Below are 23,748 nucleotides of genomic sequence, written 5' to 3' on the forward strand. Positions count from 1 at the left end.
CTCTCTCTCTCTCTCTCTCTCTCTCTCTCTCTCTCTCTCTTATTTTCCCCCCTTCTCTTCCCCTCTCTCTTTTTTCAGGGATTCAGGGTTAAGTGACTTTCCCAGGGTCACACAGCTAGAAAGTGTCAGAGGCTGGATTTGATCTCAGCAGAATTAGGTGGGAGTCCTGCTGACTCTAAGGTCAGTGTTCTATCCACTATGCCACCCAACTGCCCCATATGATATTATTTCCAGTATTTAAAACTAGTTTTCATAGACTTAGACTCAATCCATGTTTGATGTAGTTTGAGCAGGGAGGAGTATATCAGCACTCTTCATCTAGAGGACTGCTTCCATTAGTGTAGTTTTAGGCTCCACTAGTCTTTTCAGCAACCTCATTTATCACCATGCTGGCCTTTATTGAGTTTATGGTCCACTCTAACCCTGTCTTTTACCACATCATCAGAAGTCAAGCCATCTCTCACATCGATATGTATTTATGTAATTGAATTTTAAGATCTAGATGCAGGGCCTCTTACATTTATCCCTGTTAAATTTAATCATGCTGGTTTAGGTCCATCATTCCAGCTTACTCAGATTTTGACATCTGGTATTTTAGCTATCTCTTCTGGTTCTGCATCATCCAAAGATTTGAAAGGCATGATATTTATGTCATCTAAGTCATTCTTTTTTTAAATGCTTGGCACAGGGGAAGAATTGCTGAAGTTGGTGTCCAAAGACTTTTGTCTGAATCCCACTTCTTTCTTCTTGCTGCCTTGGAAGCTCTGGTCACTTAAGCCATTCTAAACCTTCTTCCTCATGCGTTAAAAGAAGAGTTTCTACTAGAGTATTCCTATGGTCCCTTCCAATACTAAATATATGTTAAACAGGACAGATAAGGGGGAAAATTTTCCATAGAATGTTACTAGAGACCTTCCTCTGGGTTGATACTGATCTGTCAATTAACCCTCTAGTAGTAGAGCTGTTTAACCAACTACAGTCATATGATGGTACTCTTCTCTAGCCCACATTTCTCCCTCTCATCTGCAAGGACACCATGTGGAAGTCAAGGTAAACTATATTGAGAGTATTCCCCTGATCTGCCAACCTAGTAATAATGTTAAAGAACACAAGATTAGTTTCATGTGGTTTGCTCCTAGCAGACTCATGCTGCTTTTGTATAATCATTAAATAATTTCTCTCCTAAGGACTCATAAACATTTTGCCAAGTATTTCTGTCTCATCTGAAGATACTCCTTCTTGATGGAGAAGATAGAAAGAAACTAGGAGGAGTTATACGTTTGTTCTTCCATTCATCTACATTATTTCATCTTCCCTAATGTAGCAGCAAGCACCCCAAGCGTCCTCAGGGTTTGCAGCTACCACAGGTTCTTGGATCTGCTTTGCTAAAGGAAAGCAACTCAAAATGGGTTAACAAGCTTACTTTAATCAGTCAGACATATATCGTTTACCTTATTCAGGAGAAAAGGTCAGCACCCTGAATCTCAAAGTATACAGGCATAATTATCAAGACAGAAACATCAAGTAGACAGATTTCCAAACTGCCCAACCATTACATCCATACCCAGTCAACATCTGGGTTTCCACATTCTGGGTTTTTCAAAGCCGGGGGACTCTCAACAACGGCTTCCCAGAATTCAGATCAAATCACAGAATACTTCTCAAAGTGAGTCCCAAAACAAAGCTACACATCAGGGCTTATATAGCCTTCTCCTGGCTCAGAGAATGTAACAACCTTATTGACCCACTGGCCAATCAAGAAGTATCTACTGAAAAACAAGCCTCCCTCCCCAGGCTCCAGGTGCACGTTAGCCTAGGGGCAGGGAAGATCTTTAAATCTGCATTTCCATTACACCTAAGAAGTGGCCCTAGACCTTCTTGGTTTGTCTCTAACCATAACTGAAAGCAAACAAACAAAAAATCAGATGTTCATTTAATGGGGAAAGGAAAGACAAATTGTGGTATAGGAATGTAATTGGATATTATTACTCAGTAAGAAAGAATGAATATGAAAGATACAGAGATACATGTGAAGACTTAGATGAACTGATACACAGTGAAGCAAGTGAAAGAAAAATAGTGTACACAATGATTACAATAATATAAAATGAAAGAGAAATAAGAAGAAAACAATTGAAAGTGGCGATTGTGAAATTATAACAACCAATACTGGACCCAAAAAATAGGTTTGAGAATGCATCTCCCTCCCTTCTTTGCAAGTTTGAGGAGTTATTGGGTATGAAACACTGAAAATAAAGTCTGACTCAGCATTGGTTAATTTTGCTAAATGACCTTTTTTTCCTCTTTAAAAAAATATTTGTTAAGAGAAATCCCATTTAAAGTTACTGTAAACATTACAAAATATTTGGGAATCTACCTGCCAAAACAAACCCAGGACCTATATGATCACAACTACAAAACACTCTTCACACAAATTAAGTCAGATCTAACTAATTGGAAAAATATCAATTGCTCATGCCTAGGTCGAGCTAATATAATAAAAATGACAATTTTTACCTAAATTAAATTATATATTTAGTGCCATACAAATCAATCTACCAAAAAACTACTTTATAGAGCTAGAAAAAATAGTAACAAAATTCGTTTGGAAGAATAAATGGTCCAGAATATCAAGGGAATTAATGAAAAGAAATGCTAGGGAAGATGGACTAGCTATACCAGATTTCAATCTGTATTATAAAGTAGCAGCAATCAAAACTGCTTGGTACTGACTGAGGAATAGAGTAGTGCATTAATGGAATAGATTAGGCACACAAGATTCAGCAGTCAATGACTACAGTAATATATTGTTTGATAAACCCAAAGACACCAGTTTTGGGGATAAGAATTCACTATTTGACATAAACTGCTGGGGAAACTGGAATATAGTATGGCAGAAATGAGGCATAGACCATTACCTAATACCATATACCAAAATCCAGTCTAAATGGGTGCATGATCTAGGTATAAAGGTTGATACTGTAAGCAATCACAGAAAACAAGGAATAGTTTACCTGTCAGATTTATGGAGAGGGAAAGACTTTATGACTAAACAAGAATTAGAGAGCATTATAAAATGCAAAATGGATAATTTTGATTACATTAAATTGAAAAGCTTCTGTATAAACAAAGCCAATGTAACCAAGATTGAGAGGGAGGTGGGAAATTGGGAAAGAATCTTTGCAACCTATGTCTCTGATAAAGGACTCATCTCTAAAATATACAGAGAATTGAGTCAAATCTATAAGAATACTAGTCATTCCCCAATTGATAAATGGTGAAAGGATATGAACAGGCAGTTTTCAGAGAAAGAAATTAAAGATATCAGTAAGCACATCAAGAAATGCTCTAAATTACTATTTATTAGAGAAATGCAAATCAAAACAACTCTGAGGTACCACATCTCACCAGTTAGATTGGCTAAGATGGCAAAACAAGAAAATGACAAATGCTGGAGAGGATGTGGGCAAATTGGAACACTAATGCATTGCTGGTGGAGTTGTGAACTGATCCAGCCTTTCTGTAGAGCAATCTGGAATTATGCCCAAAGGGCTATAAATAATTTCATACCCTTTGTCCCAGCAATACCACTTGCAGGGTTGTATCCCAAAGAGATCATAGAAGTAGGAAAAAGACCCATATGTACAAAAATATTTATAGCAGCTCTTTTTGTGGTAGCAAAGATTTGGAAATTAAGGGGGTGCCCATCAATTGGGGAATGGCTGAACAAGTTGTGGTATATGCATGTTATGGAATACTATTGTGCAATAAGAAATGAGGAGCAGATGGACTTCATATTTACATGGAGAGGTTTAAACAAACTGATGCTGAGTGAAAATAGTAGAGCCAGGAAGAATTTGTACACAATTACAGACACAACATATGTGTGACGACCAACTTTGATAAACTGGACTCTTCTCAGCAATCCAGAGACATAAGTCAAACCCAAAAGACTCATGATGGAGAGAGATGTTTACATACAGAGAAAGAACTGCAATTGAACCCAGATTGAAGCAAACTACCTGCCCTTTTTTGTCTTCGTTTGTTTTTGTTTCTTCTTTCCCATTCTTCATTCCATCTGTTACAATCCTTCTTTATAACCTGACTAATGCCTAATGTGAAAGTATTTGCAGATACTATACTTGATTGTATGCCACCATGGGGGGGGGGGGGTGGAGGGAGAGAAAATTACTCGAGGAGTTGTGGTAATGAATCTTGTAAACTAAAAGTAAACAAATTAATAAAGTCCACTATGAACTGCAAAAAAAATTTTATTTTTTATAAGGGATGACTCTTGTGGATGGGGAGAGGAGAGGGATATACTGGAGAAAGTAGATGATATCAAAACTAAAGATATCATTACTATTTAAAGAACAAACCTATTATCTTAGGCATTCTGTAAGAGTCAGTTCATCTAGGACTTTAGCCTCCCTTGCCCCATTCTTACAGTCTGTGAAACTCTTGTATTCTTCCCTCGTTAGAGTCTCTTCCTTCCATCTCCAGAACATATCCTGTTGAAATCAGAGCTCATCATGAATTATTGGACTAGAATAGACTATAACTGTTCCAGAAGTTTCGAAAGGTTAAGAGGTTAAGGTCCTAACTAGCCTTTCTTGTGCCTGTGGCAAGCAGCATTATAGAGGCAGGGGAGGAAATTCATCCTGAATCATTAGGGATTTTCCATACTGCTAAGTATTAATTACAGCTGTTAAGCGAAAAGGTGTAGTGTAATACCTGAGAGACAGAAGAGAGTAGAGGGCTGGACTCAATGGCTACCAGGGGAAAAAGTATACTCTGGAACCTTGAAAGGTTTCTATGCTAGTGAAGGGGATTGAAGTTCTCCTTCCACCAATGCAATTAGGCTAGGAAGAAGAAAAAGCCTGCTCTAAGATAGTGCTGTCCATCTTGAAGAAAAGCCCCAAAAGTCCCACCCTAGTTATGACTTGATATTGTGATTCACTAGAAAGGGGTGGTAGTAATTGTTATTCCATGTTTAATTCAGTCAGGTAACAAGTATTTCTTAAGAGTCTATAAAAGATATGTGATCAACAGGGATTTCTTTATCTATTAAATGTAAGTCTGAAGAACATTAAATTTCTGAGTTCATTTGTCTCCTCTGAGTTCAGAGGAAATACCTAGAGGAAAGAAGGGCAGCAGAAAGAAGAATGGAAGGAAATCTCTTATTCAGACTTTGGGAATTGTAGTGAAGTGAGAACAATAACCCCAAAAGAATCGTCCTCAAATCTGCCCAATGTTCATCTAGAATAACCCCTACACCCCCATTAGACTTTACTTGACATTTTTTTTAAGTCTTACATGTATGCCAATGGAAAGGGACCCAAGAGAACATGAGTTAGCATCCTGCCTCTCACAAATACTGTCTGCACACCTCAGGGCTTCATCTGTAAATTCAGGGGTTTGTACTAAATGGCTTCCCAGGTTTCTTTCAGCTCCCATTTTATGAGAAATTTCTTTCAGTTTCATGATCCTTTTGGCAATTTTTTTAAGCAATTGGGGTTAAGTAACTTGCTCAAGGTTACATGGCCGGTTATTTCTGGGTGTGGTGCTAAGTATCTGAGCCCGGATTCGATCCCAGGTCTCCCAACTCTGGGGCTGGTGCTCTTACTCACTGCGCCACCTGACTGCCCCTTGGAAAAATTTTCAAATAGTTTATAACTCAGTGTCATTACCACCAGACGGCAGGTATTCACATTGGACAGCTATACATTCATTCCCCCAAAGATAGCATTGCTCAGAACCCTTTTGGAATGACCAAACAAGAAAGCATCTCATATTTTTAGAGTTTTGTTTTGTTTCACTTTATTTCTACCCAAAACAGTGTCATCACCCACCCACCCCCCCTTAATCATGCCTTGAAAACACAAAAGACCAGCTCCTGACACACTGAAATCATAATGTACCATCAGAATACATTTTACTCCATCCCCAATTAAAAAAAAAGAAAAGAAAAGAAATACATGATATCAGGAAAAACTCATTCCCTGGACAAGATACAGCAGAGACTCACTCCAGGGTCACATTAAAAGTTTCAGCATGATATTTCTCTTCCCCAGATTTATTTTACTTTCTCTCTATATAATGGCCATTATCACTCCAGATGTGAAAAGCTTTCCACTATTTCACCAGGTAGCTTATCTGATGGGAACCCAGACTAGGACATTTGTGGATTCTGGTGGAAAGGAGGTTTGGCTTGAGACAGTCCTCCTGATTTGTTTTCTTATTTAACCGATTAAATCTCTTTTAAGTTGCTTGCGGCAATTAGACATTCAGCTTCACTAAGGAGGAATCAGCCAACTTGTACCCAGAATGGGACAGATGCCCTGGAAACACATCCTGTTCTCCTAACCTTTCACCCCTTTGTTTTGCTAGTTGGGGAGATTACTTGGCTTTCCTTGATACTGATGGTTCTTCTTTTCCTGGTGAGTGCCAGGGGTGAGCTGCTAGATGCACTACCTTTCTGTACATATCCCATCATATATATGAAGGCTATTTCCGCTCTTTTTTTCTGTTCTTCATAATATCTCTCCCATCTGTTTTCTGATCTTGCTGCATTGGGATAACTACATGCAACATGATATTTCAGAAGAATTCAGGGAAATTCGGAGGCAAGTGGAAACAGCACTGTTTTCAGAGTCAGAGGACTCAGGTTCAAATCATGTCTCTCACAGTCACCATCTGTGTGGCCTTTGACAAGTTTCCAAACTTCCTCGGTCCTCAGTTTCTTTATCTGTAAAATGAGGGTGGTGGGTAATAAGACTTCTGAGGTGCCTTCCTATTCTAAGTCTGCAAATTAAGTGAATTCAGTTGCTAATACTAGCACTGTTTTGCTTTGAGACCCCAGGGTGAATTGTCTTTCTCCCTAGAACTTTTGGTTTCTCCATTTAAGGTGTGGAGATGATGTTAATGAATGCCAACTCAAATTCTATCATGAGCTCCATGTCAATAACACTATAGCCATGGTATTCCAGGCTGAGTATATAATCAATCAATCAACATGTATTTATTAAATGCCTCCTATGTCCCGGGTGCAGACTGTGCTAGGCACTGGGACTTACATACTATGCACTCGGCACTTTGCCTATGAAACCTTATTCAGTGTATTTGGAAAGGTTTGGAGAGTTAGAAAAAGTGTCAGGAGGAAATAGACATTATCAGAAAAAAATCTGTGATTTTTCTTAGCTTCAAGAACTACTATTTGCAAATTTCCAACACCTTTACTGACACAAGTGGACTAGGACTTAGAACTATGTCCTGGGGAGCTGCCTGAGGCACATAGAGGTATGTGCCCATGGTCACATATATTGTCAGAGGCAGGACTTGAACTCAGGTCTTGGCAACTCCAAGCCCTACAATTATCCACCACACCAAGCTATGTCTTAACATTAGCAGTGGTATTTAAAATAGAGACTTGGAGAAGAAAAACCCAGCTTTACATGCTGTTCTTTTCCCATAGTTGACAGAAAATATGTCTATCCAAAGACCCTTGCTGAAAAAGAAAAACATTTAGAAAACATTTTTTAAAAACACTTTAAAAAACAGTAATAAGATACAAAACGGTGTCAGTGATAACAAGGACTTGCAGCAGGTATTAAGAATGATGGTACCATCTGCATTCGTCTGACTCTGGCCCAATCTCCCTGGTGATTGAGAGATGACTCAACAGAATCCACTTAAAGGCGAAGGAAGGAAATCATGGTGCCTTTGGCACAAATGTGAGATCTGCCTCAAATTGGTCAGGGTAGAATGTGTGGGAGTAGCTGCCATTTTGTGCACAGACTTAGCGGTTCCCACCTGCATATTTGCCAAGCATCAAAAATCTGGTATTGTGGGACATCTGGCTAGAAAATGCAAAATGAGATACTTCCATGGCCCAGGCCCATGGACCATATGCAGCAACCATACAGCTACCTAGGTCCTATCCATGCCAGCCCTTTTGGCTAGGATAGGGTGTGAGTCAATGCAGTCCAAGAAACAAATGAAGTACCAGATGGAACGACTAAGTCTAGGTCCAGTCATGACAGGCACCTGGTTTGCCTTCTGTTCCCACTGTAACCACTGGGCTGAGTATATGTATAGGAGCTTCCAAATAAATGTCCCACTTTCCAGACAAGCATAACATGGGCAGCCCTCCAGAATAGACAATGGAGTCTGGCACCCATCTTGTTTCTCTGCCATTTTGGCAAGGCATGGAAGGAAACCCATTTACTTAAACCTTTGCTTTAGCTGCAAAATTGGTCAATCTGGCAGTACTTCCTTTTTCCTTTTCTTGGCTCTTTAAAATTTCCATACTTGGATGTACATAGACAGAATTAGTGGAGATTTAAAAGAAAACATCCCTGACTCAGAACAAGGTTTCATCAACACTGTAAGTCACCTTTTATCTGAAAGATATACAATAATCCTTATGTAGGGAGCTTCTGTAGAGGAGCAAATAACACTGAGTTTAATTTCTATATCTCTGGGTGTGCCCAAATACATACATCATACATACAAACATACATATATGTGCATATTTATGTGTATACATGTTTTTCCAGTTATGTGTATTTACATGAAATCATATTGTATTATCTATATGACAACTGCTATTTTATTATATGTATAATATTGCATATAATATATTCTTCAATTTTTCACTGGATCTCTGATTTTTCACTGACTTGGGTACTCCCTGTGGTATGGATAACCACCCATCCAGGATGGCTCTGTGACTTTTTCCCAGGTCTTCCCATAAATTCTGCACAGGGTTTACCACTCAGTGTACTTCTAGGTCTTTTAGGTGGATATGAGTGCAGCACCAATTATAATATCTCACTTATAGAATATGACCAGCCCACTAGCCTTTATCTGATCAGACATCTTAAGTGATACTTTTAGACCATTCCTTATGTAACAAATTTTAAATATGCTGCTGGGACCAGGAAGTTTGGGCTCTCTGTGCTCTGCCTCTCTGCAAAGGAACCCCTCTCAACTCATGCTTGCACTAACTGGATTAGATCCTAAGGGAGTCTGATGACCTAAAAGAAGGGTCAGGCTCCCTTGTCTCATCTTCTCCTTACTCCCCACTCCTGGAGCTTCAGGAGGACTTGACTTCTGTCTACCATCTTCCCAAAGCAAGAAACAGAAAGTACTTAATATACAATGTTGATTCCTTGTAGGACCGCCATTTATTTCTTCAACACAAAAGAAAAGCTTAACACACATTAGGTTCAAAAGTGTGAATTGAGAGAAAAATTTAAACAAGCAGTCAATAACATAGCTACTGTCATACTCTTCCAGGAATTTGATGTTCGAAACATTAAGACATGATGCAGTTGGAGAGACTGCTGAATAGACATTTTACATTGCATTTCAATTTTACACTGTAAACAATTCCCTCCAGGTCCCTGTCTTTTGGCAAACTCGCTGAAGGGTTAAATGCCAACCAGACTCACAAGGTTGCTTCCAAGGCTAGACGCCTCCATTTTAGGATCACTGCTTGCTCACCTAGAGTCAGTCAATACATGAAGCCAAAATGGCAGCTAGAGGCTCAAGACCACACATGCACTCTAGCTGTCAGATGATCATGGTTCAGCATTTGTATACATGTAGGGGAGGGTTACTAGCCTGACACATCTAGGGAGAGGCTCAAAGATTTATATCATGCTCAGCAAACAAGAAAAAAAAAGACAGAAGGAAGAGTCATTCCTTTTTTAAGATCCTCTATGGCCCTTCTTACTCAATGGCCAATAAAAAATTACCTTGTCATCACAAAGTACTCATGTCCTTCAGTACTAAGCTGTTTCTCTAGAAGTGACCAGGGCACAGGCTCAGCTCCATGGGGCATACTCCAATCCAACCCCTGCTTTACTTGCAAACAAATCATTGTTAGTAATATGTTACATATACCATATATCCCTATATACACCATATATCTCCTCATTGCTCTTCTACTTGTCTAAAATTTTGTTTCTTTAGAGATTCCAGTGTTTAAGAAAGCCATGTGAAATCATAGGAAGAATATTGGTATTTAAAAAAAATGATTGGGTGGAGTCAAAAGGTTAGACTAAAGTTCACAACTCAGCTGAACTTTCTTAACATTCCCCTCAAAATAACTTTAGAATAATGCCTCAGACCAAATTCTGAGGCAGCAAAGTCAACTTTTTATAAGGTCAGAGTGAGACATTTTTCTAGCCTAAAGACAATTTAGGAGGCTTACAGGATAGTTCTCTAATACTGGAGTGGGAACCAACCCAGACCAACCCCCCACCCCAGCCTCAGCAACAGCAATGGGCCTTGGAAGTGGCTGCATTAGCAACAGCAACAACAGTTTCAGTATTTTTCAGCCTAGAGATGGTGAAGAGGTCAGACAACTAGTCAGAAAGAGATTACAGCTGGCACTGAGTGTTAATAAACAATTCTATTGACCATACGCAGTTCTAGGTCACAGGTACAGGGCAGAGAGGAGCACTAGTGCTTATGGGTGCAGGAGAGCAGGGGACCTGGTCATAGACCAAAGGTTAAGAGGAGGACTGGCACCTGTAGCTACAGGGGGCAGGGACCCTTTCTGGGTAAAGACCAGAGCACAGACAAGTTTAGCAGTCTCCATGCCCCTCCCTTCCACTTAGGAAGCATCGAAAACTCACAGACTCAAAGAATAACAGCATGAAAAATCCTGAATCTTGGGACAGTGCCTCCCCACCCCCAGGTAAGCAGAGCTCAACTTTTACATAAAGTTCAAAGTCAAGAAATAGACTGGGAAAATGAGCAAACAACAACAGCAAAAGAACTTGATCATAAAAGGCTACTATGGTGGGAGGATCAAGGCATAAACTCAGAGGACAACAGAGTGAGAAGAGCTAAAAGCAAATCCCTCAAAGAAAAATGCTAATTGGACCCAATTCCAACAAGAATTCCTGAAAAGGTTAAAGAAAGAGATGAGAATGATAGAGGGAAAATTAGGAAAAGAAATGGGAGTGATGTAAGAAAATTATGAAAAGAAAAAGAATAGCTTAGTAAAAGAGACACAAAAAGATACTAAAAGAAATAAATCCTTTAAAAACATAAAAGGTTAAATGGAAAAGGAGGTACAAAAATTCACAACAATAAACTTAATAAGTAGAATTGACCAAATAGAAAAAGAGGTACAAAAGCTCACTGAAGAAAATAATTTCCCCAAAATTGGAATTGGGTAAGTGGAAGCTAATGACTCCATGAGTCTTCAAGAAACAACAAAACAAAATCAAACAAATGAAAAAATATAAGAAAATATGAAATATCTCATTAGAAAAACTACTGACTTGGAAAATAGATCAAGGAGAGATCATTTAAGAATTATTGCACTACCTGAAAGCCGTGATTGAAAAAAGAGCTGAGACATCATATTTCAAGAAATTATAAAGGAAAACTTCCCCAATATCTCAGATTCAGCAGGTAAAATGGAAATTGAGAGAATCTACTAATAATTTCACGAAAAAGATCCCAAAATGAACAGTCCCAGGAGTATTATAGCCAAATTCCAGGGCTCACAGGAGAAGGAAAAAATATTGCAACAGTCAGAAATAAACAATCCAAACATTGCAGAGCCACAGTCAGGATCACACAAGATTTAGCAGCTTCCACATTAAAGTAGTTTAGAGCTTGGAATATGATATTCTGGAAGGCAGAGGAACCAGGATTACAACCAAGAATAACCTACTCAGCAAAACTGTATATAATCCTTTGGGGGGGAAAATGGGTGTTTAATGAAATAGAGGACTCTTAAGCATTCCTGATAAGAATACAACAGCTGAATAGAAAATTTGGCATTCAAATAGAAGACTTAAGAGAAGCATAAAAAGCATACATTAAATCATAAGGGACTCAAAAAACGTTAAACTATTTATATGTATGCATAGAAGGAGGCTACATAGGCAGAGAGCATGAGTGAGAGTTGATGTTGGGATGATCTCTAAAAAAAACGGGGATGGGAGAGGTACAATGGGGAAATTTTCCTTACATAAAAGAGGTGTGTAAGGAATATTTTTTATAGTGGAGGAGGAAAAGGAAGGGTGGGTAATGTTTAACCTCACTCTCATCAGAATTGGTTCAAAGAAGAAAGAATATATATGTACACATTCACGTGGGTATAGAGATCTTTCTATCCCAATAAGGAAATAAGACGAGAAGAGAATCAGATATATGGAGGGGGTGATGATAAAAGAGAGAGCAAATTAAGGGAAGTCATGGTCAAAAGCAAAACATACTTTTGAGAAGGTACAGGATAAAAAGAGAGAAAGAAGGAAAAGGAGAAGAAAATAGGACAGAAGGAAATACACAGTATTCATAACTGTGAATGTGAATGGGATGAACTCACCCATAAAACAGAAGAAGATAGCAGAATGATTTAGAAACCAAAATCCAATAATACATTGCTTACAAGTAACGCTAATAAATTGTTGGTGGAGTGGTGAACTAGTTCAACCATTCTAGAAAACAGTTTGGAATTATGTCCAAAATACTATAAAATTGTGCATACCCTTTGATCCAGCAATACTATTACTAGGTTTGTATCCCAAAGAGGTCAAAGAGAAAGGAGAAAGAACTACATACCAAAAATATTTATAGCAGCTCTTTTTGTGGTAGCAAAGAATTGGAAATTGAGAGGATGCCCATAAACTGGAGAATGGCTGAACTATTGTGCTGTAGGGAACTATGAAGGAGTTGGTTTCAGGAAAAACATGGCAAGACCTATATGACCTGATGCAAAGTGGAGTGAGAAGAATGAGGAGACCATTGCACAGAGTAGCAGCAATGTTGAAATGATAATCAACTGTGAAAGAACTGGCTACGCTGATCAATGCAAAGATCCAAGGCAATTCCAAAAGATTCATGATGAAAAATGCAGTCCATCTCCAGAGAGAAATGAAAAACTGTTGAGTACAAATTGAAGTATAATGTTCTTACTTTCTTTATCTGTTTTTGCCTTTTTGCAACATGGCTAATATGAAAATATGGTGTGCATGATTTCACATGTATAGGTGACATAATTTGGTTTGCCTACTCAGTGGTTGGGGAAGGAGTGGGAGGGTGGGAAAGAATTTGGAACTCAAAATTTCAAAAGAAAAGAACGCTAAAAATAAATATTTTTAAAAAGAAAAATTAAAAAATGCTTATTTGTTTTCCAGGGAAAAGCTTGGACTGGTTCTAAATGTTGCATGGTTTCCCAAATGCAATCAGCTCTTCTCCTTTCTTCTTATTCAACTCTAAGCCATGATCATTGTTCATCACCATTATCTAAAACTTGTACTGTTGGATCAATGGTCTATGGTCCAATTGAAGATCATAGACTGGACAATAGGTTTTTTTATCCATGTGTTTTTTTTCCTCCATGCATTGTATATCAAGCTCTTTTGAGTTGCATATCTTATTATTGTTCCAGGCCTTGATGCAGTCAGCACAATGCCATCTCCAAATATGAGAATCTGGAGGACCTTGTCATCTATAGGAAATCCTTCTGCCATTTTAACTTTTCACTGAGGGTCCTCCATAATGGTACTAAATAACTTTTGCAAGCATATGTCTCTTATTTTTATGCCTCATTCACTGTAAGCAATCAGAAAGCCAGAAAATAGTTCACCCTGCCTCTTTTCAAAGACAGGAGTTCAAAAGTGTGATACATTGCATGTAACATTAGTTTTTTCCAACATATTGATTGTTTTTATGAGATTTTTTTTCTTCTTTTTAAAAAGGCAATATGGGAGGGCGAAAAGGGAAGGATACAGGATGTATTGAGGTAATGTTAAAAGCAAAAATACCAAAATCTAAAGTAATCAGAGGGTCTTCAAAACAAAATTATAGCTGTTGCTATCTTTCAAGGAATTTAATATGGTTTTGACATATGTATTAGAAATACCTTTTTTTTGGAGGGCAAATGGGGTTAAGTGATTTGCCCAAGGTCACACAGTTAGTTTATGTGTAAGTGTTTGAGGATGGATTTGAACTCAGGTCCTCCTGACTCCAAAGCCGGTGCTCTATTCACTGCACCACCTAGCTGCCCCTAGGAATACCTGTTTGAAGGAGAACATTTAAGGAGCCATTTTGTTTTACCAAATCAAATGTTTTTGGTTTTTTTATCCACACAATAAATACAGTGAAATCTTGACCTCTCAGATAGTTTTGTTACTATGAGAAGCAGCATGGTATAATGGATTGAGAGCTGACTAAGTTAAGACCTAAGTTAAAGTACTGCCTCTGACCCATAACGGTTAAAGGATTTGAAGAAATCCCTTAAGATTGCAGTGTCACCAAGACATTCTCTAAGACTATACATTGCAGATCAGTCCCTGTCCTTCATTGTTTTACCAATGGGATTATGTCTGATTTTTTTTAAATGACTGTGATGATATGATTTTTTGTGGAATATTGTTGTGAAAGCTTGCCTCTTTCCTTTTTTATTTTCACCAAGGACTCCTTCAATACATGTAGAGGACATTCTTACGAAGATTTTATGGAGAAAAGCAAGTGGACACATTAGCAGTTTTCAAAGTCTTCTTAACCATTTCTTGTTGACTTTCCCCAATCATTCAGTATCTGCCCCTTTTTCACTTATCTTGAGAACTGATTCCTTGATAACCTCAAAATCTATCACTTTCAATATGGAGTTCTTCTATGTAAATTAAGTTTGTTCCAACAATCATGAAGGTGTCTGAAGCAGGCTCTGTGGAGTGCTATAATGGTAAGGGGAATTTGAAGATCTTCCCTGCCCCTTAATAAGCCTAATGGAATTTGAGGACCTTCCCTGATTTGAAAATATATTTTGCCCCTTAATAGGTTAAATGTGGTCACATGGAGCCTGTGGTGGGAAGTTTGCTGAAGGGTGGAGCAGAGCCCAATAGGAGAAGGGTAGGGTAGGCTTGTTTTTCAGGAATGCCCATGCCTTGTTACTTTGTAATTAGTCAGTGGATTATGCTGTTCTCTGACCCAGGAGAAAGCTATGTAGACCTCTGAGGCAAGGTTTTGCTTTGGGGCTCACTTTGGGAAGAGTTGTGTGATTTGGCCAGATGAGACTCTGGGCAACTGTTGAACCCCTGGCTTTGAAACCCAGATGCTAATGCTTCTCTCTCTGGTTACTAATTGTGTATGTATGTGATGATCAGACAGCTAGAAGCCCTGTCTGTTGGTTTGTTGAATTGGGTTATTTTCTCTGTTGGTATTTTTTTTGTCTGCTTGTAACTTCTGTTTGTATTTTCTCTGAAGTTCAAGGTGCTGACTTTTTCCCCTGAACTAGGTAAATGATATGTTTGATTAAAGTAAGATTGTTAGCTTTTTTTGAGTTGCTTTCCTTTAGAAAAGAAGACCAAAGAACCCGTGCTAGCAGCCATCCTGGGCATGCTAGGGTGCTTGCTGCTGCAAGTTCTTAGAGCTTAGTTAGATATCAAAGTTGCTAAGGTCACCCGCTGAATCTCAGGTCATCACCAGTTGTCCTAACTTTTGTCTTGCCACTGACCTTTGATGACTTCAGAAGAGAATGAGGCTGATGATTTTTGTGCAGCTCTGCCTCACTTAAATCCAATTCATGTGCAAGTCAAAACATCACCTGTGATATCATTGATTCTCCTTGAAAATGCACAAACAATAACTTCTTCTATGTATATCTACTCTTTGTATCCTCCTCTTTAGTCCCATTTCGACTTTTCAGATAACACATCAGATACTGAATGTAAGGCTCCCACTGTTAGTGATGAGGAAAATCATTTGTTATAGAAATGATGAAAGTTCTGTTTCATCAGGCTGCTGTCCTCCATCCTATTTTATGCTTAAGTCCTCTTGGGATGATCTGGTTTAAACAAGTTGCATGCCAAACTTTCTGAAGCAAACACGATTTTTCCTCTACCACTCTTCTATATTTTATGAAGCAATATTGCTCATAACCTTCCACAATCCTCCTCCGCAATGTTTTATAAATGAGTATATATTTGAATTCACTGTTTCCCTTGGCTATCATATCTCCACTTTTGGCAAGAAGATCAAGTATTTTCTGGTTAAGCAAACTAGTCCCACATCTCCAACTCTCTGCTAGACATCTCCACCTGGATATCCCCTAGAGATCCCATATATCAAAAACAAGTTCATTCTGTTCCCAATGACATATTATAAGCCCTTCCATCATGATAGAACCTGCCAACGCTCGCACTCTGTTGGCATAGCCTTTGGGACCCCAGGGTCACCTCCATGCCATGATGATGCATCAACTCAACATGTCTAAAACATTAATAATCCTTCCTTCTAAATCTAGTCCTCCTTCTAACTTTCTTATTTCTTTTGAGGGAGTATCTATTCCTTCAGTCACTCAAGTTCATGAGGAGTGTAAAGTGTCACCACTTTATAATCACTCATCCCTAATACAGAATTTGCTAAGCTTTATCAATCCTGTATCTGCAATATTTCTTATATTCTTATAATAATATCCTCATATTCACGGATGCAGTCACCACCCTCATTTGCTTCAACTATACAATGGCTTCTCAATTGTTGTCCAGCATTATACTTCTTTCTTCTGCAACCTATCATACTTGGATTTTTTTTTGGAGGGGGGGGTGGGGCCCTAAGCCTTTGTACTTATAAGAGATGGTATAGTCACTTTACACATAATAAATGCTTAATAAATTATTATTGAACTGAATTAATTGAAACCAAAGTGCCAAATCTGGAGTAAAAAATCTAAACTAGACTTCCTTAGCATCAGATTCAGATTTTTCATTCTATAAACTTCATTCTATAAACCTAGAGGATGAAGAAGGGAGAGAGGGTGGAATGTATACAAATAATTTTCTCTTCCCTGTACCTTTCCAGCTATTGGGCAAGAATATTATACAGCACTATTTTCATGAGTCCACATCAGTAATAATAATGATGAGAGCTTATGTAAGATCAGCCAATCAGGCAATAAGCATTTATTAAGCACCTACTGTGTACCAGGCATTATGCTATGTTTACAAAGAAAGGCAAAAGACAACAGTCTTTGTTCCCAAGGAGTTAACAGTCTAATGGGAGAGAGAATATAGAGACAACAATTTACAAACAAGATGTATGTATGTATATATTTATCTATATACATATATAGAGAGAGATAAATAGATATATTGGCTTGGAGATGATCACAGAGAGAAGGCATTAGTATTAAGGGAAATTAGGAAAAGATTTCTTGTAGACGGTGGGCTTTTGTCATGGACTTGAACCAGGAAAACTAAAAGATGGAGATGAGGAAGGGAAAAATTCCAGGTATAGGAGACAGCCAGTGAAAATGACCAGAGTTAGAAGAAACACCAAGAATCTAGTCTCACTGAATTACATTAGACTTTGGTGCTTCTAGATTATTCAGTATCAAAATGGGGGGAATGTATCACTGACATTTCCATTCAGACACTACTCACAGGAGAGTCAAGAAGCACAAATCAAATAGAAATCATTTAGTCAAAACGAAATAGCAGGGCATTTAGGTGGCACAATGAATAGAGCACCAGCCCTGGAGTCAGGAGTACCTGAGTTTAAATTCTACCTCAGACACTTGACACTTACTAGCTATGCAGCCTTGGGCAAGTCACTTAACCTCAACTGGCCTGCCTTCCCCCCTCCAAAAGAAAAAAGTATATATAATGGTATAGTCATTAGTGAAGAAAACATTGTAGTGTGATTATTCTTCGCACCACAGACTAAACAAATGAGGGCAGTTCCCCGCTAATTCATAAGCCAGTGAAGAAAAAGAATGCATTTTTTACTTCCTCCTCACCTCCTGCCCTGGGAGACACTTGTTGTGTGGTCAGAGGGATAAAGTACCCTCTCTAAGAAGCTCCTTCCTCAGTCTCATAGCATTTATTGGTAAAAAGTACCTTCATACTTCTTTTGCCTCAGTAATTCTGGGATGGATCATGTTGTTTTTCACTAACAACACACAGACTATGCCGTAAGGGAAAATGGGCTTAAGACTTTCCCCTCCCTGAGGTCATTCTACATTTGCATTTTAGGTGAAGGGGTTAAAGCCTTTCTGATCTTGGACATTTGAAAGGTACAAAAGGTGTTTCAGCATTCAGTCACCCCAGTGTTCCAAATGCCTAGGTTCCAAGTTGGGTACTTAAACCCCCCTCCACAGAATCAATGCCCCAAGAAAGAGAGTGACCCTATATGATCCCATCCCAATAATACTTAAGAGAGAAATCAGACAACAATGTCACCTTTGGATATGAACTTGGTGGTACTAATTCAAATATGAACTTCTGCGTTAAGTTCTGAGTTGTGTAAGGGAGAGTATTCTCCAGAGATATTGGGGGGAAACATTTGTACATTTGATCTGTTATTTTTGTAAGTAAATATCCCTTTGTAAAAACAAAAAAATAAACCAACTAATAACATCCTATTTTCAGACAACATCTCATTTCATCTTGACAATCACCCTGTGATGTTGATAGGACAATATAATGATCCCCATTCTACAGATAAAGAAACTAAGGCTGAGAGGCTAATTTGCCTAGGATCACAAGCAAGTAAGTGAAAGGAATGGGCATGGAGAAAAAAATTGGAGAAAAAAAGATTTAGTGATTCTGCAAATCACTCTGAGCTTGTAGCCACTATCTCCTTTATACTTTGCGACTATAAACTCAAGAGTCTTTATCAGCGCATAGTTAAAAACTGATGCACTCATTGTACCCCCAACTTGCTATAGAGATCCCTCATGGATAACAGGACCACAGGACTTAGACACGGGAGACATTTAAAGATCATTTAACCCATCCTCCTCATTTCTCAGGGAAGGAAATGGGAACCCAAAGAGATCTAAATGACTTTCCCAAAGCCACATGTGTAGCAAGTAGTAGGGGCAGGATTTGAATCCAGATCCTCTAACCCTAGATCCATTGTCTTTTCCTCTATAGCACAAGGAGAGATCTTGAAGTGCTCAACACATCATTTGAGGAAGAATCTTCAAATTGAAGGTGTTGGGGTAAAGTAGGGGATAATCAGGGCTTTCTACAGGGACAGGGGACACAAGGCAAATTATAGTAAGAGAAACCCTTGTCCTCCATCCTAACATTTTTACTGAAATAGGGTTAAAATGAACATTGAGGGTAGTCCTTATCAACAAGAATCAAGAGAATAAATGTAAAGGAAAGAACAAGACTTGCAACAAGAAGACATGGGAGTAAATCCTTGCTTAGACACTTACTAGTTGTGTCAGTTTGAACAAGTTCCTGTACCTCTTGGGCCTTCAGTTTCCTTATCTATAAAAAATGAGGCTAGAGTAGATGATCCTCATGGTCCCTTTCATCTCCACCATTTAGAGATTGCAAAAACACAGCAAATAGAAATATTGCAGGGAGGGCCAGACATAAAATGCATCCTGTAGAAAGCTAATTTGGTCATTAGAGAAAGAAGGGTACATCATGCCACCAACTATTTATCTTCCTAAAGTCACTGTGCCCTCCTCCCCAAAGCTCCAGGCATCAGCATAATGAGCTCAATTTACCATATCCCGGTGATAGCTCTGACAAAAGCATTCACGTCATTATCCTCTCCTAAGTCAATGATTAAGCCCTGGTATTGCTGGCTCAGACATGTGATCAGGTGCATGATTGTAGGCTTCAAAAAACCCAAAAGCTATTCTCCCAGCTAAGCCCTTGGAAAGGAGAAGCAAAGAAAACCTTAAAAGATGCCTTTGGCAGTCTACCAAGGTCAGCACTATGCATCCTCTTAATCTGTTCTGATTTACAGGCAAAAGTTGGGCATAGAGTAGGGGGGCAGTGAATGTGCAAATTTTAATTGTATTACATCTCAAAGAATACGATATTGTAAAGAGATGCAGGAACACAGTATACAGAACTTCAGTATTACAAGGTAGGGACCACCTTGTGTAGAAATTGTCAATGAAATGAAATAATGAATATGGAATAGTAAGACAGCAAAGGATGAACTCAGATCTCTCTAGAAAATTACAAATCAAGGTGAAGCCCTTTGGGAAACTGTGGAGCAGTTTTAGGAGGAGGAGATAACTACGGTGTAGTAGAAAGAACACTGGAGTTGAAATGAGAGCACCTGGTAACTCTTGGCTAACCCCCTCTCCCACTCCTACCTTTGCATTTGCAAATTTCATAAGCTTTTTATCTTTACCTTCAAGTCATCAATAAAATGTTGAAGAGAGCAAAGGATGGGACTTTGTGGCATTTCCCCAGATACTTGACTTCAACCCAGTTGACTTCAAGGCAACTTAAAGATTGTCCAGTTCATTTCCCTCATTTTATAGATGGGGAAATTGAAGCCCAAAGAGGTAAGTGACTTATCCACAGTCCACAGTTACTAAATATCAGAGCTGGGTTCTGGGATCCCCAAGCTCAGCCTTTTTGTGTCACAGCACACTGCCTCCCATTTAAATTTGCATCCTATAATATCTTTAGGGTGTTTGGGATCTAGTGACCAGTATTATCCAAAGAATAAAACTAAAATATGTAAATAACTACCAAAAATGTGAACATATTTATTTTTTCCACTGAAAGACTGTGAGATTGAAACTCATGAGGACAGTATTTGTTTTTTTTGTTTGGGAGGGGTAGGGAGAAGTACAAATACTACAATCTCCCTGCTACAAAGCACATAATAGGCACTTAATAAAGTTTGTTTGATGAAGTGACTTGGAAAAAGTCACATTAGACACTGGTCATTGGTCAGCCTGGAATTGTTTAGCAGATCTCTTTCTACTGCCCAAGGTGACTCTCCCCACCCCACTTCAGACTCCTCTAATCAACCATATCTAAGCCCCATGGTACAGGATGGAAAAAAACATTTCTTGTTTGGACCTAATGATCCTGTCCCACAAACTGTCTGTGCTCCAGACATATTCTTGCCTAATTATGCCTACTTTTAGCCCAGATCCTTCTCTGGAAATTCCCATAAAAGGAATAACTTATTCTAGGCTTAAAAAAAAAGTCTTATTTCCTAGTTCCTTGGCCTATTTCCGCCTATAATCTAAGTGAGCAGAACCCTTCCCTATAAAGCATCTCTTTTAGATCCAGGAGCCATCCTAACCTCTAGAGGTTCCCTGGGTACCCCAAAGCAATGTGCCAGGAGTCCCAGTTATAGGTTGGTGTCTCCAATCACCAACTGGGAGCTGTCACTGACAAGACAATGGTGGTCTCCCTCTTTCTCTTATCATGGTCTAGAGACCAGCATAATCAAGGCTCCCAGGCAACATCTCTAATTCTACAATTTCTCTTCTCTTCTCTCCTCCTTTTTTCTCTCCTCTCTCTTCCTTTCCCTTTCTAGTTTGTAGACATCAGTCCTGGATCAAGTATGAGAGGTCAGCGAGCTATACCAGCTTGGAGGTATCAATTGCTGCTCCACTGTGGGTATGAATGCTATCCTTGTACCCTTCCCTTATTGCACCTGTCTCCCTCTCCCTGTTCCCTGGGTATTTCTAATCAATCCTCATGCCTTTCCTTTAAATCAAACAAATAAAAGGGCCTGTTGCTTTATAGCATTTATTGGCTTATCTAATTCTCCTGTAAAGCCCGCTGAAGTCAAATCTAGGAACAGACTCCAACATTAACTACACTAACATCTAATTGACATCTTTCCATCTTATCCAAAAGAATATCATGAAAGACTTTGTCAATGCCTTGCTGAAATCAGTTGTACTATGTTCATGGCAATCCCTAATCTAGTCTCATAACCCTGTCCAAAAAGGAAATGAGATTAGTCTAGTGTGACTTATTCTTCCTGAATACATGTTGACTTATAATAAAAGTTCTTCCCTTTCTACAAACTCATAAATTGTCCCTTTAATAATTTGCTCTAGAATTCTTCCAGGAATTCACATCAGGTTAATTGATCTAAATATCTTTTTTTCCCTTTTTGAAAAACTAGAGCAAAACTACTAGGAAAGTTTACTCATCCCCAAGTACATCAATCATCAGTAACAGTGCTTCTCTCTTCACATCCATGAGATGATAGCTTGATTTTCTAGACAAGAATGCTGTGAGTTCGTCTGCAAATAGCTTGATCCTTTTGCCTTATCAATCATTGGTCTTATCTATTACAATTACCCACTTATTCTGTTCAGTCTTTCCTAATCAGGAGATCATTTTCCTTGGCAGGGAAAATAAACTTTACAAGTGAAACAGATATTAAATAGTACCACCTTTTCACCAACATCAAACATTTTCTTATCTATCCCAAAAGAGAGGATAATTAGAGCCTGTATTGAGAGTGGGAGTGGGAATAGAAGGAATGAGATGTCTATAAAAGATGATGTTCTCTTTAGAGAGACAATGAGGTTGAATTAAAATGTTAGATTTGGACTTAGGACACCAAGGGTCAAATCTTGACTTTGACACTAAATCTATTATCATGAACATCGAATAATCATTGAGCCTCTCAGAATTTCCATCTAATCGATCTAATAATAGCAGTGCTGTTAATCTTGTGACCAGGAAATAGAGGACTAGCCTTGGAGTGAAGATGACATAGATTAATGTACAGCCACCTCCATGTAATGCATATGTGGTCCTGGGTAAGTGACTTCACTCTAGAATCCCTATGCAACTCTAGAACTCCAAGCTGGAGATTAGTTTTGCACCCAAGAATCCTCTGCTGATGAAATCACACGCCTAGAAAATCAACAACAATCTTGATAAATGATCTTGCCTCAGGGTGGCAGAGTTATTGAGAATGAAGCACTTTTTCAATCGGAAAATACCATGTGAATGTGAGCTCTTACTGCTTTCTATGGTTCCTTGGATATTTCTTATCAAACCACGTGCCACTCCCTTGAGTTTACCAAATAAAAAATACCTATTGCCTTCAGCATTGCGTAGCACCCATCTAAGTCAATTCCAGTGACAAACTCCAATATTAACTACTATACTATTATCTAATTGATATCTTTCTATCTCATCCACAAGTATATCAGGAAAGACTTTCTTAAGTGCCCTGCTAAAATCTGGTTCTGCTATGTTTGTGGCAATCCTCTGATCTCAAATCTTTATCTTGCCCCAGCAGAGCTCTAAAGAGTCACTTCTGTGCTTTCTTTAACCCTTCTTAGCAGCAGGGCTTTAGCCTTCCTAAAGGCCCACTCATTTGTATTCATCCTCAGTTGTCCACCCTGATTCCTATTCTTTAAACAAGCCCTTCTGAAATCTTTAAATTCTCTGATGAGCTCTGTTGAGGACACATTGGTCTCTTTAGACACTTCCCTCTTCTCTTCACCACCGGAATCAATGGCCACTTCATTAGTAGAATCTCATTCTCAAGAGCTTCCCCCCTCTCTTGAGCCAGTTTCCGTTTTGGAGTTGTGAGCCAGAGGATGCTGCCTGTCCTGTCTGTGAACTCCTTTCAGCCTTCTCCTCTAAAGTCTAGGAGAAATGTGACTGTGCCTTCTCAACCACAGACTCTAATATGGCACAGTCATTGCTGCTAAGGGTCCCCATTTCCTCTTTGCTAAATAGTTCCTCGTTATTGGTCAGAATCAAGCCCCAAATAGTAGTTCCCCCTCATTGATTCCTCCACAATCTACAAGATGAAATTATTAGGAAGACAAGGAAGGAATTTATCAGCTGCTCTTTTTTTAACCCCTCCCCCCCCCACACACACACACATAAACATGCAATAACTGTGTCTTGCTTCTACATCATCCTTTTAATTTGCTTTAGGGATTCAATCTCCAGTTCTTCTAGCTGGTCTACTTCTTTCTTCAACTGTGGTCTTTCCTCTCTTTCCCCTTCCTTT

Source organism: Petaurus breviceps, unplaced genomic scaffold, assembly GCF_028583685.1.
Source record: "Petaurus breviceps papuanus isolate PSGF00001 unplaced genomic scaffold, PetGlider_PUasm1.0 229, whole genome shotgun sequence".
Lineage (NCBI taxonomy): Eukaryota > Metazoa > Chordata > Mammalia > Diprotodontia > Petauridae > Petaurus > Petaurus breviceps.